Here is a 19,084-nt window from a genome sequence, read left to right on the forward strand (position 1 = left end):
AGTCACTTTAAGTCAGTCTGGGGCACTCAAATGACATCCACAGCAAATAATGATGATAAACACTTTATTTTTCTCGACCGGCGACTGCACATTACCTAATGATGTTCAATGGCTAGGCTAAGTGGTAAAGACAACAAATACATTACAGCCGTGCATTGCAAATGGGAGTCCCCAAGGAAAGTGATCTGAATTTTAAATTTGGTCGCTATCCACATTTTTCTTATGGAAAAGCATGTGGTGAGGCGCACTTCAAACAACTGTGTGCTTAATGTGCAGTTTTCAATATTTTTCACGCAACCACTTAGGTGTATATGTATTTATTCACATAAAATGTGCAACGGAGCACACATAAACCATGATTAATACCAGTGTTGGGGAAACTAGATTCTCATCATTTGAAGTATTAAACTGCTGCCATGCTTATTCTTAAAAATGGGCTTCAATAACACAATGTAGTGAAACAAAGTTACTATTCCATTTAGTTTGATTGTTTTTTTATTTACAGTCTTAAAAAATTTAAATTAAAAAAATGTAATTAAAATCTGTCATCATTTACTCAAGCTTCACTTTTTTATAGCCTATTTGACTTTCTTTCTTCTGTTAAAGTTTAACTTTCATAAAGTTCATTGACTTCCATAGTATTTTTTTTTTTCTGCTATGGAATTCATTGGTCACAGCTTTCTTCAAAACATCTTCTTTAGTGTTTAACAGAAAAAACAAACCCAAAAAGTTTTAAAAACTACATGAGAGTGAGTAAATAGTAAAAAAAAAACAAAGGAACTATCGCTTTTAGGCTGAAGAATTCAACTTAATTGAATATATATATATATATATAAACAGGAGGTCACAGGGGGTACATTTTTTTGCAGTTTTTGTTTTCGCAAATCCGCCAGAAGCCGCTGTGTACGCTTTTTGAGATCTCAAATTTCTCTCACAGAGTGCCATTCACACCTGCTGTTCTCGCATGAATCCACCAGAGGCCGCTGTCAACTGACTGACTGACCGATCAACTGACCCACCCTCCTCCTTCCCTAAACCCAACCAATACTGTTTTGAAAAGCACCGATTGACCAGCATAGACCCACTGCACCGACAGTCTTTTCAAAAGCAATCCAGAAAAAGAAAAGCTCTCGCAGTCGCCTGATTTTTTTACCACATTTTCAGTTTTTACCACATTCTCACCCTGTTATTTACTTGTTTGTTTTACTTTTTGGCTTCTGTTTTTGTCTTACCTGGGGTCTGTTCTTCGTACAGGTGGATTACTCAGTTAGCTGGATTTGGTTATTGATGATTTGACATGATCCAGGATCATTTTGTTCTTCAAAACTCATCGGAGAGTTGTTGTCATAGCAACAATTCTGGTAGCTCAAACTTGTTAGGGAGCAGGCTCATTTTATATAAAAAGGATTAGATCAGGTCATTTCAAGCAAAGATAATACTTAAAGTATCTACCGAATTTAGGCGACGCAGTGGCGCAGTAGGTAGTGCTGTCGCCTCACAGCAGGAAGGTCGCAGGTTCGAGCCTCGGCTGGGTCAGTTGGCGTTTCTGTGTGGAGTTTGCATGTTCTCCCTGCACTCACTGGATATTTTCTCTTTTTCACACCATTCTCTGTACCAGACCAGCCCGTCTGGCACCAACAACCATGCCACGTTCAAAGTCACTTAAGTCACCTTTCTTCCCCATTCTGATGCTCAGTTTGAACTGCAGCAGATCGTCTTGACCATGTATGCATGCCAAAATGCATTGAGTTGCTGCCATGTGATTGGCTGATAAGAAATTTGCGTTAACCAGCAGTTGGACGGGTGTACCTAATAAAGTTGCCGGTGAGCATATATTGTTAAGCATTTTTGTCAACAAAATTTAAGCTATTATTTTGAAAACACCTATGATGCTACCAAAATTAAACTTTTTTTCTGACACCATGTAAGATTAAAATCATAAGTGTTCTGACTCATAATTTCTCATACTGTAGAATTTTGAGTATGGGTCAGTGGCAGAATTAATTGCATTGTTTTTATATGGTTAATCACATCTAATTAACACATTAAGTCCTAACAAATCCAAATAAATGTTCAATGAAATGGTACTGAAATGTGCTATTTGATTTGGATTTGAAGATTAAACTCTCTATTCAGAGGCCAACAAAGGTTCTTTCATGATGCAGAGAGTCAGCCATTAAGGTACAACATTTGTGAACCCTGATCCTCTTTATGAAAGAATAGCTGGCAGAGGAGAAGCAGTGGAAAGAAATGAAGAACTATTTAAGCTCACGTTTATGTCCATAGAGACGCGCGCTGAAGCCAGCAGTAGAACTGGAAATCCATTGTGCGATTGGAAATGAAACAGAGAGGCCTGGCAGGTGTATCAGATCCGACCGGGGTACACTGGATGTGTGGAGAAAGGCTGGATTGAGGTTGCGACTCTGCATTTATGTGGATATATGTGTGCGTGCAGAAAAGGACTTCCTCTGGAAGAGGTACTTTAAAGAGGAAAACAGGATCTGCTGTCAGAGAATTACGGGCTTCTTACAAAACTCCATTGTTGTAGCACCTCCACAGCGCTGTCATCACCCTCCATTTAAAGCAGCACATCCAAACCTCCCGATGGGACACAGATCTACTGAGAACCAAGAGCAGGCAGGCTGAACAGATGTGGAAATGCTTGCTTTTAGACATACTCACTTTTGGCAGTAGCATATATAATCAATAAAACAATATATTTGATGCAGAGTGTTACGTCAGCTTTTATTAAGAGTATTTTTTTATCTGTAATGCATGTAACATCATCTTTATTATACTTAAAGTAAACTTTATTTTACACATCTGGCTATGTCATACACTTAATAGTAGCAGTTCTGATGTACTTCCTTTCTGCTTTGGAGTGCAATAAAGAGGATGTAAACTGACATGCTGATGATATTTTTTTCCTCAAGTTTAAATCCTGGTTTTGCACAAAGCAACTGAGCCATTTTTTTTTCTAAGAGGGAAAGTAGACCAGCTATAAATAAGCAGTCTCAAGATCCATTCCTCAAAATCTTACTTGGGTGCCGGACACATGAAAGTCAAAAATACACACGCACACTCAAAACAAGGTTTCTCCGGCTAATTAACTCGATTCTAATTTTCCAGAGGAATCATCGGCATGAAAATTGATTCGTGCTCAAGGAAAAGTTTGCGCTGTGGTTGGAGTGCTGTGGCCGGCTCTTTCCTTAGGGACAGTCTCAGATACAGATTCGCCGTGCAAGGGTTCGCTGTCTCCCTGAGGTACAGCAAAACATATTACATTCCATATTTTTGCTCCATTGCTCTTTGGATTGTCCTTGATGCTGAAAGTGTGTCATAATGATATCGAGGGGATAGCTATTAATCTGTCACCAGGGAGAAACGGCAAATCTAAAAACAGTCATCTGCCATCAACAAGGCATTCACCAAGATGGCCTGTTCAGATGTGAAATCTGTTTCCTTTCTTCTTTTGGCAGCTGTGCCGAATACATCTCTGTCACTGATTTGGTCACTGATGCGCACATGACTGTGTTACAATAAACTTGCCTGGTCAAATTAGTGCCAGGGAAACTAGTGTAAAATGTATAGCTGTGATTCTAAATGCTGATTGGTCAAAATATCTGTAAATTGACAGTTGTCGGTAATTTGTGATTCATGTTTTTTTTGTGCGTTTATTTATGCTATTGAATTATGGGACCTTTTTATTACAGGGTTTTTTCCAGCAGCTGGGGTGCTAAAAAAAAACTGTAATTTAACGGCATTAAATTACAGAAATTTGCCGTAAAATAACAGACGTTAAATTACAGAAGTTTACCGTAATTCAAAAAATGACAGGAAATTTCTATAACTTAACGTTCGTTATTTTACGATTTCTTTCCAGCACCCCAGCTGCCAGAAAAAAACAGTAAAATAACAGATGTTAAATTTCCGAAATTTATTGTAAAATAACATGTTAAATTACAGAAATTAACCATAATTCAAAACATTAAAGGAAATTTCTGTAATTTAACCTCCGGTATTTTACCTTTTTTTTCAGCAGAAAAAAAAAAAACATAAAATAACGGACGTTAAATACAGAAATTTACCATAAGATAACAGATGTTAAATACAGAAATTTACCGTAAGATAACAGATGTTAAATTACAGAAATTTACCGTAATTTAAAAAATTACAGGAAATTTCTAGAATTTAACGTCCGTTCTTTTACTTTTTCCAGCACCCCAGCTGCCAGAGAAAAAATTAAAAATAACAGACATTAAATTACAGAAATTTACCGTAACATAACAGATGTTATATTACAGAAATGTACCGTAATTTAAAATTATGTTTTTTGCTGTAATTTTACAGTAGATTTTCTGTATTTTCTTGAGCTTATAATGTTTAATATGGAACTGTGCATAATTATATTGGAAAGTTACATGAAATTCACTAAAATATACATTTTGAACAGTTCTATAGTTCTGTCAAAAATACAAAACAGTGTTTTAATAATTAATTCACCAAAAAATGAGCATGACTGCAACAAAAAATTCAAATAGAAAAATTTGTACAAAAGATAAAATTAGACCACAACAACAACATAAAATTCAGTTTGTTTATAACTGCAACAATATAAACAATTTAAAAAAACATATATCATAGCTGGCCCATTAGACCCCTTTCATAAGCGGGTGGTGACGGATTTCAATGGTAATCAGCATCTTAAATCCTTTATAGTTTTTAATATTGAGAATATTTAATACTTTAATACAACATCAAAAGTCGACAGTGCTAAGATAAAAATCCCACATTGAATACACAATAGTAAATAAACAGAAAACACTTCAGAACATTTTAATTTACAGATATATTACAGTCTATATATAGGTTTTTTATGGATTTTCTTAGCATCTTTATGTTGTTTGGTAAATACTGTTGTTCAATTAATTATATTTTAAATCCATTTAAGTATCATTTAAATCCATATTTCACCCAAAATTGAAATTCTTCTGTCATTTCTCCTCTTGTTCCAAATTAGTTTGAGATTCTTTCCTCTGTTGCCCACAATATACTAAAGAATGCAGGGAAAGTGCAGCTACTCACTTCCATGGTATGTTTTGTTTTCTTTTTCAGAATATCTTGTTCTGTGTTCATCAGAAGAAAGAAATTCCTTCAAAGTTCAGCAACACTTGAGTATGAGTAAATAAATATTGAAAAGAAAAATCATGTTTGAGTCCCCTTAATAGCCTTTAATTAATTCATTCATTTCTATTCATTCCTCTGGCTTAGTCCCTCATTTATAAGGTGTCGCCACAGTGGAATGAACCTACAACTATTCCAGTATATGTATTTCACAGCGGATGCCCTTCCAGTCGCAACCTAGTACTGGGAAACACCCACACACGCTTTCGTTCACACGCACACGCACTCATTCACTCAGGTAAATTTTGTTTACCCAATTCACCTATAGTGCATGTCTTTGGACTGTGGGGAAAACCAGAGCAGCCGGAGTAAACCCACACCAACACGGGGAGAACATGCAAACTCCTCACAGAAATTCCAACTGGCCCAGCCAGTACTCGAACCAGCAACCTTCTTGCTGTGAGGCAATCGTGCTACCCACTATGCCACCATGACGCCTGCAGACATTAAATAAAAAGATAAGTAACAATTAAGGTCGATGATGTGCACTTCATATTGTAAACACTAATTTGCCACACTTTTTAATCAAAATACCACAACCTTCCCCCTCAAAACAAAACCTATCTGATAATCGTAAGAAATAAATCCAAAAGGCAGTTGACAGTGCAAAGCCACATAAAAAAAAGCTAATCAGCTGGAATCAGCTGAGGTGACATGATGGCGACCAGTGAGACCTTGCTGTCACTCAAGTGGCCATGCCCTTAATAATGCAGACTTAATTTAATTTAATATAAATGAAACGGATAAGTTATAAAAAAAAAATTCACCCCCCTCACAGTTGTCATGAAGGGTAATATTAGCTATATACACCAAATCCATCTTTTGTACCAGGCTGCAAACATGTTTTTATGAGCTATAAAATTGGCCAATTTAGCATAGCAGTCAGTGGATATTCTGAGTTTCTGGAGCCAGCCCCCAAAGGCCAGTCGATGAATTGCAGTTTCACTTACTTCTATATTTGCTTCACAAGGGAGAGCAGGATATTGCCCCTCGGTTGTCACCCCAACTCATTAAAAACATTCTTGTTTAAAAACGTAAATTAAATTAAAACATTTAAATGCTTAATAACCATAAATTGTGCTGAAGTACATACAGTGTCATAGGGGAACACTCAAAATTACAGCAGCTTCAACAGTAAAATATTAGTAGTTATTTCTGTTTCATTATACCAATAAATGACTTTTGTTAAAGATAAATTTGAATGCAATACACTTACTAACGTCAAATGTTCTGTTAAATAAATTTGCACAACAACTGCTTCTTGCTTTTTTGGCCTTTTGTGTATTGGTAACTCAAATCAAACAAATAATTTTGCCATAAAACTAATTACAATAATCACAACATGGCATTATTTGGCCGTATATTTGTTTGATAATGTCTAGAAATGTTAAATCTCTGGTTAATCTCCAGAGTCCTCCAGAAACTTTTATGTATGAAATCACTACTTGTAGACATAACCTTGGCAATAAACAATTAAAAATAAATGTTGGGTGTGGTCTATTTACATCATACAGCCTGCTGTAGCCCGTTATCCCTCAGTCTATCTACACTGCAGTCATTATAGATTTATGAGTTATTTGTTTATACTTATAAATATGTTAAGAAGGGTTTATAAGTATTACATTTAAGGGACTTATTCATGCCTGTCAGTAACAGGTTAAAGGAATCCTTAATATTTATACCATATGCATTCTTATGCATAACATCTTAAAGCATTTTAAAACAATATCCCAATGAAAACAGACAATTTCCAAAATGTTGACAAGACTAAGTTTAATTTATCTGATGTCTAAAATATCTGATTCACATAAAACATAAAAGGTTCACAAAATAATTTAATTACTATTTTTTTTTTATTTAGTTTTGTTTTACTCAAATTAGGGTGAAGCAAAAATGAGTATACACAACAAAAACTACATTAGCTGGTAGTTTTTATGGCCTCCATGATTTTTAATGACAGCATTAAAAATCATGAATAAAATATATATATATATATATATATATATATATATATATATATATATATATATATATATATATATATATATATATATATATATATATATAAAAAATAAATAAATTTGGAGAAAGTAGGTTTTTAAATAAAAACTTTGTAAGTATTTTTTTAACAGTCAACACTGGAAAAATACTATGTACTATTATAATATAATACTCCAACAAAAAGGACTCTTAATCTGTTATCCCGTTTTGAAAGTCATGTTAATTTAATTTAACATGTCATTATTAATATGTATTATGTCAGTGCGTAAACTATTAAACTAAAGTCATTTAAAGTAATTCCCTTAAAAGTGACAGTTTCAAGAAAACAAGTATGGTTAATATATTAAACATTAAGTCTTTAAAATAAACTATTAAAAGTGCTCATGATTACCAGTCTATGATTGTAAGTGTTGTATTGTCGTCTTTCAGGTTGTATTTAAGCTTTGATGCGCTTTTTAAATGGATGAATAAAAAACAAAGCAGCTGCTTGCCATCGTGACAGCAATAAGATCCAATGGGCGGCCGATCGCTTTCACTCCAGAATGGCGAAATCGCTGGGCGCTGCTCTTGCAATGGAACATTCTATTGAGTGTCGCCTCTTGGTGATTCTTAGCTCCCTGCGCACATGCAGGTTTACGTTTAGCAGCTAATGTTTACGTTTGTGATGTTTGAATTGTTTGCTATTAAAAAAAAAAAACCCTTATGTGGATTTTTATTATCTGCAGTTCATTTCAGAGGCTGCTATGTTCTCCGAAGATCGCATTTTCGTCCACGTCCATATATATTGAGGCAGCCTTCATGACCAAAATAAAACAATGTAATTTCTACCAAGGCAACCAGGAGTGCCGAAATATAATTGGGTAAACTGGCAGTGAGCAGGATATACTGAAGAGACCACAACAAAGACAGACAAAGACTTCAGCATTGAATAAAAATATGTTTACATAGCATTTTTCTTAAATATCTGCACACATATTATGATATTTTTATAATTTTGAAGAGTCAAAAACTTACACACAGCACCTTTAATATGTGAAATATTTATAGTCACTGCTGCCAGCTTAGTGGTATGTAGAAGAGCCCAGTTAGTGTGAGTAAATGCCCTGAAATTGAGCGTAAGGTCTGAGGTCAGAGTAATCAGGGGACGAGGCTTGTGCCCTGTGAGTGGCCAATGGCCTCCAACTCTTTACTGAGCGGCCTCAGACGACGGGGTCAGACCTGTCACTGTGACATCCATGAGAGACTGACGCTGAGCTGGATGTGGGGACCGCAATAGGAGGGTGAACCCTCACAATCAGGTCAAACGGGGTGGGCAGGAGTGGGTGATGGGTATTATGTGGGCGGAGAGACGGGTTAGAGTTAACCTGGGAGAGCAGAGAGTGATGGAGAGATGGATGTGTGGAAGAAACAAGGGAGTGGACGGTCCGTCAGGCAGGCAGTGTTAATTGCAGAGGGACAAATCGAGTTAATGATGCATAGTCACAGGTCAAGGATGAATTCACAGGGCTTTCTTTCCTTACTGCTCATTACAAAACCATCACAAACCCGCACAGACATTGTGTCACTTCACCCTCACACTGGCATAAAATAACTACCTTTATTGTCACAGAATGGAGTTTAAAGGCAGCATGGGTAATTTTTCTGATGTTTGAATACTTCCTCCTATCCCGGTTTAATATTTAAAGACAATTGCAAGTAAGCCATTTGTAGATATCGTGACTATCAAAACATTGCTTGCTTGAATTGCTCGAGCATTTCAGCTGATGCAATATTTCAGCTGATATTCAATGAGTGGCTTATTTAATTGGTTGGTGTGTCAGGGCATTTGGAGTATCGGCAGACAGATTACCAATGATGGAAAAAATATATGAGATGAATGGCAGAACGTAAAATCATATTTTCAAAGTTATATTTATTACTTTTTAATATCGCAGTATGATACTGATTCTGTTAGTGATTTAGATTTAAACCTGAGATGTGTTTTTTATCACAATCAGTTAGTTTTACCCAAGTTTCAAAGAAAACATATATATATATATTAAGTTTTAATTGAACTCTCTGAAAATGGCACTTTGTTTATGTCATAAAAATAATATAAAATGAATAAAGTAGAATAAACAATAAAGCAATTATAAAAACAAAATGAAATGTGCAATATGCAAACAATATAAACAAAAAAATTGATGGAAAAAATAAAAGTACTTTACCAATTACCAAATTCTTAACAAATAAAACAAACAATCAATTAATAAATGAATAAATAAATAAATCTCATTAAACAAAGATCATTTCATGTTTCTTTTTAATAAACTCTGACAAGTTTGTCTTACTGTACACTGAAAAAATGATATCTGCAAAACTGTTGCAAACAATTTATATGGGTTGAGTTTAAACCAACAAATTAATTTTAGTAATCTGCAAATTATTTTATTTGTTTAAATTCAGCCCAAATAAATTCTTTACAACCACTTAATATAAAAAGCAAGTAAATCCAAGAAATCATGTGTTAATATTTTTTTCAGTGTAGTTATATTGCACTGTAAAAAATGCAGGGTTCCACACAATGTATTGTTGACAAATTGATAAAATTTAATTAAATTAAATTAAATTAAATTAATATAAATTAAATTAAATTAAATTAAATTAACAAATTTAAGTGGATTGAACATAATACAATTAAGTTGTATCAACAAAATCTCAAGAATTGTGTTGTTTCAACTCATTTTAAATCAGTATTTGAAAAGCATAAAAATAAAATCATTTTCTTGAATGTGTATTGGGGCAACACGGTGGCGCAGTGCTTAGCACTGTCACCTCACAGCAAGAAGGTCGCTTGTTTGAGTCCCGGCTGGGCCAGTTGGCGTTTCTGTGTGGAGTTTGTATGTTTCCTCCATGTTTTCGTGGGTTTCCTCCGGTTTCGCTCAACGGTCAAAGACATGCGGTGTAAGAGAATTAAATAAACTAAATTGGCCGTAGTGTATGAGTGTGTGTGTGTGTGTGTGTGTGATTGAGAGTGTATGGGTGTTACCCAGTACTGGGTTGCAGCTGGAAAGGCATTCGCTGTGTAAAACATATGCTGGATTAGTTGGCGGTTCATTCCGCTGTGGTGACCCCTCATATAAAAGGGACTAAGCTGAAAGAAAATGAATGAATGAGTGTGTATTCCTACTGGCAATGTTTACAAATTTCACACTCAGGATTTGAATCTGACAGATATTTTACACATAGATGCGCAATATCATTGGTTATTTGATTGATGTTAATGTATTGTTACTCCTCTAGTCAGAACTGATCTTTTAGCTTTGCTATCACAGAAATAAATTGAATTGCAAAATATTTACACAATTTTAAAAAGGTTATTTTATATTGTATTGCTACTCCTAATACTGCTACAATACTACTGTTTTTGTTATTTTTTAAAGCACACCATTGTTTTTCTTGTGAAATTCCCAATAAGTTTGATGTGTCAAAAAGTTGGATCCAAGATGGCCGACTTCAAAATGGCCACCATGGTCACCACCAATCTTGAAAAGTTTGCCTCTCACATATACTAATGTGCCACAAATATCTCCAGCCATTCCCATTTTATTAAGGTAAATCCATATAAATAGCCCACACTATATATATATATATATATATATATATATATATATATATATATATATATATATATATATATATATATATATATACTTTTATTGTTTATTTATTTTGATTTTATTGTGAAGTTTCATCATTCTAAGCCTTTCTATACAGCATATATGTGCATTACCATGTGAATCAAACATCTCTGAACACAACAGGAGCCAGAGGGGTTTTCAGTAGCAGCTATGCTAAGTGGTGCTCAGTCAAATGTATTTGTCGTCTATGCCTTAAAGTCAAAAGTCTCAAATACACACATACACATACAAATGCGTGCAAAGACACACCACAGGACCAAGAGCAGGTAAACTACTTGTGACCCAGACAAAGCCCTGGGTAAAATACATTCAGCACTGTGAAAAAAATTAAAAAGATAAGCGTATATCATTTCAGCCCCTGGACTGGTGTTTATTTAGAGTGAGTTAGGTGCACCACTGTATGCGAACGAGACCTCCAATTACCGCTGAGCTCAGGGCCGTGCGGGCCTGTGGGCAGGTGATTATCACTGCAGATATTCTGCATGATCTGAACAGGTTTACGAGGGATGACAGCGGCCGCTGGTGGCCCTTCATCTGACCAAAAACACAATGCTTGTTTACTGCTCCTGTATCACACTGCATTTGTTTTTTTCTGGACTTTGGCTGGACAGACATCATGGACACAGTGGTCTCCTCATATTCTTGGGGGCAAATATTAAATCACTCATCCGATGCCATCAGTAATTAGCTTTGCAGGGTTTACTATGTGGCTCTTAGTCCCTTGTTGGTCCCTAATTGCTCAAGGCATTTTTTATTCTAAACTTTACTCCCTCCTTTCAAACTCCTCCATAGTTATTTCTCATGCAAAGAGAGGGCAGTCTGTATTAGTTTTCTTTTTTGGTTCAAAGATAAAAGGACAAAATCAGCAGGATGGAGGTAGAGACGGTGGACCTGCTGAGTATTATACCTGAGGAACACAGCTTTCTTCAACACAGAGAATCTGAAGAGACTACTACATTCACTGCTTTCCAACCTAGTTTCTTACTTTATCAAGGATGGACAATACCTTTGTTTTGATGATGTGATATTAATATAATATTTCTCTTCAAAAGAATTTGTTTGTTATTTTTGAACATGGGCTACAAAAAAATCAATCATAATGGTCCATTTTTGAAATAGGAACGTTTATAGATTATATTTTCAGATACATCTCATTGATGTGTGTTGTACTAGGATAGGATGGTATATAGATTCAAGCAAAACATATTTTTTTAATCTAAAATTATGTTTTCATATATATATGGGAGGACATTTACACAATGTCTTCATGAAAAACATAATGTTTAGAATATACCAATGATTTTATCATAAAAGACAAATAATTTTGGCAATATTTTTGGTCATTATGCAAAATATCATTGAAACAACATAAGATGGATCATAAAATGTTATGTCATTTTATCCCATACTGTCCTGAATAAGCCAATTCACATTATATATTTATATATACTCTATGTTTGCAAGAATTTATTAAAACTGCATTGTTAACCATATTTGAATGGTTAATGGGCGTTGCTCTAATTCTGCACACACACACACACGCATACGCATACACACACACATACATTACATTTTCTAACAGGAATGAGGTTCCAGGATCAACATCCTTCTTGGCAAAATTACACCCATCATGAAAACGCAGGCAGATATTAATATCAACCTCCACATTTAAACAGATGAGTTTGTGAAGTTTATTAGCATCTGTTCACTCCATTAAAATCACAGGAAGAGCGCAGTGATATGACACAATGCATAATATGCATCAAACGCTTATATTTAGCAATGTACAAGTGTTTGTTGCCTCATAACAAACATACACATTTGTCTGTTGTCGCATTATAAACATGCACTGTACATTTCACAGTTATTTATTTGTTCTCATGTAATTCCTGTGAGTGTAAATCCCAATGAAAAACAGGCTAATCGAAACAAATCACAGATTTTGATTATTAATATATATGACCAAGGCAATGATTGATTGGGCACGTTTCCTAGTGAGACTACAATGATAACTTTTTTCTAAGAGTGTATAATACTTGCCATGTATGTGGGACTCTTAATATGAAAACAGGAGAAGCTAGTTAGTTTGTTAGTTTAACCCAGGGGTGCCAAAACTCTGTCCTAGAGGACAGGTGTCCAGCATATTCCAGTTCCAACCCCAACTAAACACACCTAAAACAGCTACTCAAGCTCTTTATAGGAAACTTTCAGGCAGGTGTGTTAGAGTAGGTTGGAGCTACACTATGCAGGACACCGGCCCTCCAGGACTGAGTTTGGACACCCCTGGGTTAAACCAACAAAAGACACATTTAAATGGATCTTTGGGGTGGTAATGAATAAATTTATAATCCGTATGTCGTTCTGACATGCTGTGTGAACAGATGAAACTTTTTTTTTTTTTGCAATTTTAGAACACAGAACAATAATATAACATTAAATTGACGTCAAAATAAATACAACATAAAAAGAAAAGAAAAATTACAATTATTCAAAGAAAAGATTTAAGGCTTTAAGATAATTTACAGTTCTTTTTGCTTTGGTATTTCTTGTTTCTTTTAACGAACACAGGTAATGACCTATTTCTATTTTAAAGTGAGTAAAATTTGTTTTTTTCACTGTCCATTTACATTTATGAATAAAAAAATTTCCATTTATAATAAGCAAATTAACAATATTCCAAACCGTGAAATCAACTGTATTCTTATAAAAATTTTATATCTTTTTCTTTGAATTCCAATTCAATATTCATATTCTGCTTAACAAAAAAGAAAAAATCACGGCAAAATAATTGTGTATAATACAATCTTCAAATAAATGAACAATACTCTCTTCTTTATCATTACAGAAAATACGTTTTAAATCAACATCTTTACAAAATTTTGCAATGACCTGTTTTACAGGATAAATACGATAAACAATTTTAAATGGTACCTCTCTAATTTATGTGTTAAACAAAACATCCGGAGATCTTAAAAGTCTTGTTCCAGTTGACATCTTGAAATTGTGATCTACAAAAACCAATGGCTGAAGGAACACTGACAATCCAGCAAATCATTCTAAGATAAATATTATTAAATTTTTTTCATTTATATTTTTACCTTCCAATTTAAGACGAAAATCTAAATTTGTATTTTGAACTATATCATTGTCTAATAATAATAATAATTTTTTAAGCTCTGAGGGAAGACCATTAATTACCATCATATACTCTTTGACAGGTATATCAGTCTAATCTCACAAGAAAACGTAAGTATTTTACATTTTGTCAGTTTAGTGGCTAATTCGTACGAATTCGTACGAGTTCAGTCGTACGAAATTGTTCGATTTTAAAAAGGAGGCGTGGCACCTAACCCCACCCCTAAACCCAATCACATTGGGGGATGAGCAAATCATACAAAATTGTACGAATTCAATTGTACGAATTCATACGAATTAGCCACTAAATCAAAAAGTTACAAATTGCCGTGAGATTGTGTTGGGTATATAAAGGGAACATTTTTCTGAAAACTCTAAATAGAAAACCAGCAAAATATTATTTGTAAACCAATAAATTAAATTAAAAAAAAAGATTTAAGCTGCAGTCACACTGGGCTTTTCCTCCCATAGACTTCCATTCATACGCACGCGAATGCGTCAGACCGGAAACGCAGGGTCATGCGTTCAAGCTTTGTAAACTCTGACCTGCGAAATCGCATCACTGGACTGCGTGAGACCAATCGAGGATGAAAACAGGACCTCTCTGGACAGAAATTTAAAACTTTTCGCAGTGCCGTACAACAGAATTTCGCACACACAAAGCCCAGTGTGACCGTAGCTTCATATCGGTGTGTAATAGTGAAGCTGCTTATTCTAAGCTTTTCCTGTTTTCAAAATAAGAGTACCACATATATAAGTATTATACATGCTTACAAAAAGGTTATCGTTGTAATCACACTAGGAAACGTGGCCAATCATGCATATTAATGCTCCCATGTGGATAGTCAAAATCTAGTTTTGTTCAATTTAGCGTGTTTTTCATTGGGATTTTACACACACAGGAATTACATGAGAACAAATAAACAATGGTGTTTGAGGCTCATGGTATGTAATATCTATGTACTGTGCTTTTATTATTCAACTAAGGCTATAGGCATATCCAGATTGTCATTCAATAGGAGCTTTAATGCATTTGGTAATCTGTAGTGGAATACATTTTGAAAGTAACCTATTCAGTACCCATTCAAAAGTAATATTAATAGAAACTTGATTATAGCCCTATCGTCGAAAATTGGGGTTTGTTAGGGCACATCTCTACACTTTCTCTTTTTTTCCCCAGATACACATGATCCTCTCTCTTCAGATAAACAAGTGTATCTGTGACAAACACAGAGTGCTGTCCCTCTGCCCCTCAGCCCTTGGCACTGGACAGCTCACTGGTCATCTACGCTAGTGGAATAAAGCAGAGAGATGCATTTGAGACACAACATATGTTATTCGCCTTTCCAATAGCCATGATGCCTCGCAGGGAAAACTCCACCATCGCATTATGACACGTAAAATAAAAGAGCCAAGACTGCGCCTCGAGACGCACTCACACTAGCCAGAAATAATATCTTCCATGCAGACATCTCCTTCTGGTGACAGTTAGACCGGGCATTTCACAAACGATACAACAAGCTTAGGTTTCAGAATAATATGTGAAATTGCGGCCTTTGTTTTCTCTCTCTCTCTCTCGTTCTAAAAAGTCTAAAGGACTTCAATTATTCACTGCTTTAATCCAATTGTCATATTCAATTTATAATTTAAAGATTAGAAAAACTACATATGACTGTAGCAGGAGGAGGCGGATGAGATGTTTTCTGATGGGATGGTAAAAGGCCCGAAGCTAAAGATCTGTGATCTCCGCTTTAGACTGTCATTCTATCCTATTTTTAGAGTTAATATTCAAGAGAGAAAAGCACAAATAAATAGACACAGTCCCATAATTTAAATTATAGTGCTGTTATACGACAAGCGCAAACAGCGTGTCAGACTGCATATCATCTGTAAATATATGGATGTGTTCACAAAAACACATTATAATGCTACTTTAACGATTGTTTACCTCTTCTCTGTATGTGTGTAATTTCCTGCGGTTCAGTCATTGATGTGAACTCCACACAACTAAAATAAATTAAATACTAACATACTGTAAAGCATGCAGTAAAGGGAAGATCGTTATAATAAATGTCCTTTTTCAGAATTCCTAGTCCTTTTTTCTTTGTTTGTTTGTATAGTTGACACTATGAGTAGCTTTCAAACTGAGTATTTTATTTGAAGCCAGTGAAACCTCCATGTTCTCTAAAGAGAACAATATTACAAATGTTGGATAATATATAGCTATTTAACATGAATTAAATACACAGTAATGCTCAAACATGTCATTTTATCATAATCACTAAAATGTTCATTTGTGCATTTTCTATAGCTTTCTATTGTTCATTTATTTTCCTTAGTCCCTTTTTTCATCAGGGGTCACCACAGCGGAACGAACCTCCAACTTATCCAGCATATGCTTTACACAGCGGACGCCCTTCCAGCTGCAGCCCTGTACAGCCCTGTTCATCCATACACACATTCACACACATACACTATGGCCAATTGAGTTTATTCAACTTACCAAACAAATAATTTAGTGTTGACCACAAAATGCTGAGACATACAATTTTGGAGGAAATTAGGAGATTTCAAAATTATTATTAGTTTCCTTTCATATGGTTTCTACAAGTTATGATTTTTTTTATTTAAATTGTATTTGTCATGTAAAAATAATTCACACAACCACATGTAGTAAAATAATATATACTGGATATATATATATATATATATATATATATATATATATATATATATATATATATATATATATATATATATATATATATATATATAATATCACACGAGTAGCAGTGTGTCCTAGCATATACAGCTATATCGCACTGCTACGAGTATGATATTGCGTTTATACAACAGTTCGACGGCACAATCGTGTATATAAAAAAGAAAATCAAACACAGAGAGTCTAAAAACCCTTTTGTATTAGGAACTACTTTCTTCCGCCATTCATTCACATCTGCAGCTGACGTCAAAACAGCAGAAGCCATTGCTAATTCACCAATGTCAACTTCGACTAAGCTGAAGAAAAATTAATGAATGAATAAATGCAATTAATTGATTAATCAGCACATTATGTAATATAATATAATATAATATAATATAATATAATATAATATAATATAATATAATATAATATAATATAATATAATATAATATGGGTGACGCAGTGGCACAGTAGGTAGTGCTGTCACCTCACAGCAAGTAGGTCACTGGTTCAAGCCTCGGCTTGGTCAGTTTGTGTTTCTGTGGGGAGTTTGCATGTTCTCCCTGCGTTCGCGTGGGTTTCCTCCAGGTGCTCCGGTTTCCCCCACAGTCCAAAGACATGCGGTACAGGTGAATTGGGTAGGCTACATTGTCCGTAGTGTATGAGTGTGAATGAGTGTGTATGGGTGTTTCCCAGAGATGGTTTGTGGCTGGAAGGGCATCCACTGGGTAAAACATGTGCTGGATAAGTTGGCGGTTCATTCTGCTGTGGCGACACCGGATTAATAAAGGGACTAAGCCGAAAAGATAATGAATGAATGAATGAATATAATATAATATAATATAATATAATATAATATAATATAATATAATATAATATAATATAATATAATATAATATAATATAATATAATAAATATTATATAATAAATATTATATAATATAATATAATAAATATAATAAAATATAATATAATATAATATAATATAATATAATATAATATAATATAATATAATATAATATAATATAATATAATATAAAATAACTATAATATAATAAATATTATATAATATTAACAAATCAGTATTTTATCAGACTTTCACATAAAAACATACATCCTTTACAATAAATGGTCATACAAGGTTAATCACGTGGCTGTTATCACTCATTTACATGGGGCACATATAAAATACACACTCACTAAAGATGTCAGATGGGCTACTGATTGACACAGAGAGACAGAAAAACTGAGAGAAAGATACAAATTTAAACTCAAGTAAGAGATGCAGATAGATGGACACAGACAGAGATACGGGGTGTATCCTTCTCCTGTCAGAGGTACATTCTACACGGAGGGGCATAACAACTCTAATCGGAGTAAATGAGGTGGAGTGGGCACACAGAGAGGAAGTAGTCGTGGGGTAGTGTTGGTGATGGATGAGACTGAAGGGGTGACACTAACAACGCCAGGATCTCCGGGTACTTCAAGACCCCCTATAAAGACCTATCATTACTGGATAATGACCTCTCTAGAGATACAAAGAGAGAGTAAACTACACAACTAGCAGGCTATTTGAGCATCCAGGTTTAACCGGTGGTTGTTACTGTGTAGGGATTGTTTACAGTTTTAACCCAAAGAATGACCAGTCTGTCAGATGAAGAAGAGCCGGAGTCAGAGATTCAAATAAATAAATAAAGTTTACTGAAGATAGTTTGCCGTTTCTTCAGAAGAAGCCAGCTTCAACACTCGCAATGAGTTCCTAGGCCGCTCTGCTTACAATCACAAATCAATAACAATTATTATAATGGCACCCCATTATCCAAGCTGCTATGCGTTCAGACCAGGGAACTAACTTTATCAGTGCAGACAAAGAACTGCGAGAAGCAATGACAGCTTTAAATCAGACCAAAATACAAGATGCAATGAGCCAAAAGGGCATTGACTGGATTTTCAACCCACCAGCAGCATCCAACCACGGAGGTGTGTGGGAAAGGCAAATTCGCTCTGTAAGGAAAGTACTTACCTCTGTGTTAAAGCAGCAAAACTATGAAGATGAAGGTCTTCAAACAGTCTTATGCGAAGTGGAGGCCATTGTAAATGATAGACCGATCACAAAATCATCAGATGATCCAAATGATCTGGATGCGCTGACACCAAACCACTTAGAGATGTTTCGTAAACAAATTTTGGGAGGAGCACGCACAGATGTTTCAGCATTAAATACGTCATTGACAATTATTCTGTTATCCAATCAGTTTTTGACCAAACCCCTATATATCTATATATACCAAAGCTGTCTTACCTGCAGTATCTCACGACTTTAGCATCCCTCCACCACCCCGACACCTCACCTCTTAAGCATTACGTTCCCTAGGGGAGCG

Source organism: Danio aesculapii, chromosome 24 (genome assembly GCF_903798145.1).
Source record: "Danio aesculapii chromosome 24, fDanAes4.1, whole genome shotgun sequence".
NCBI lineage: Eukaryota > Metazoa > Chordata > Actinopteri > Cypriniformes > Danionidae > Danio > Danio aesculapii.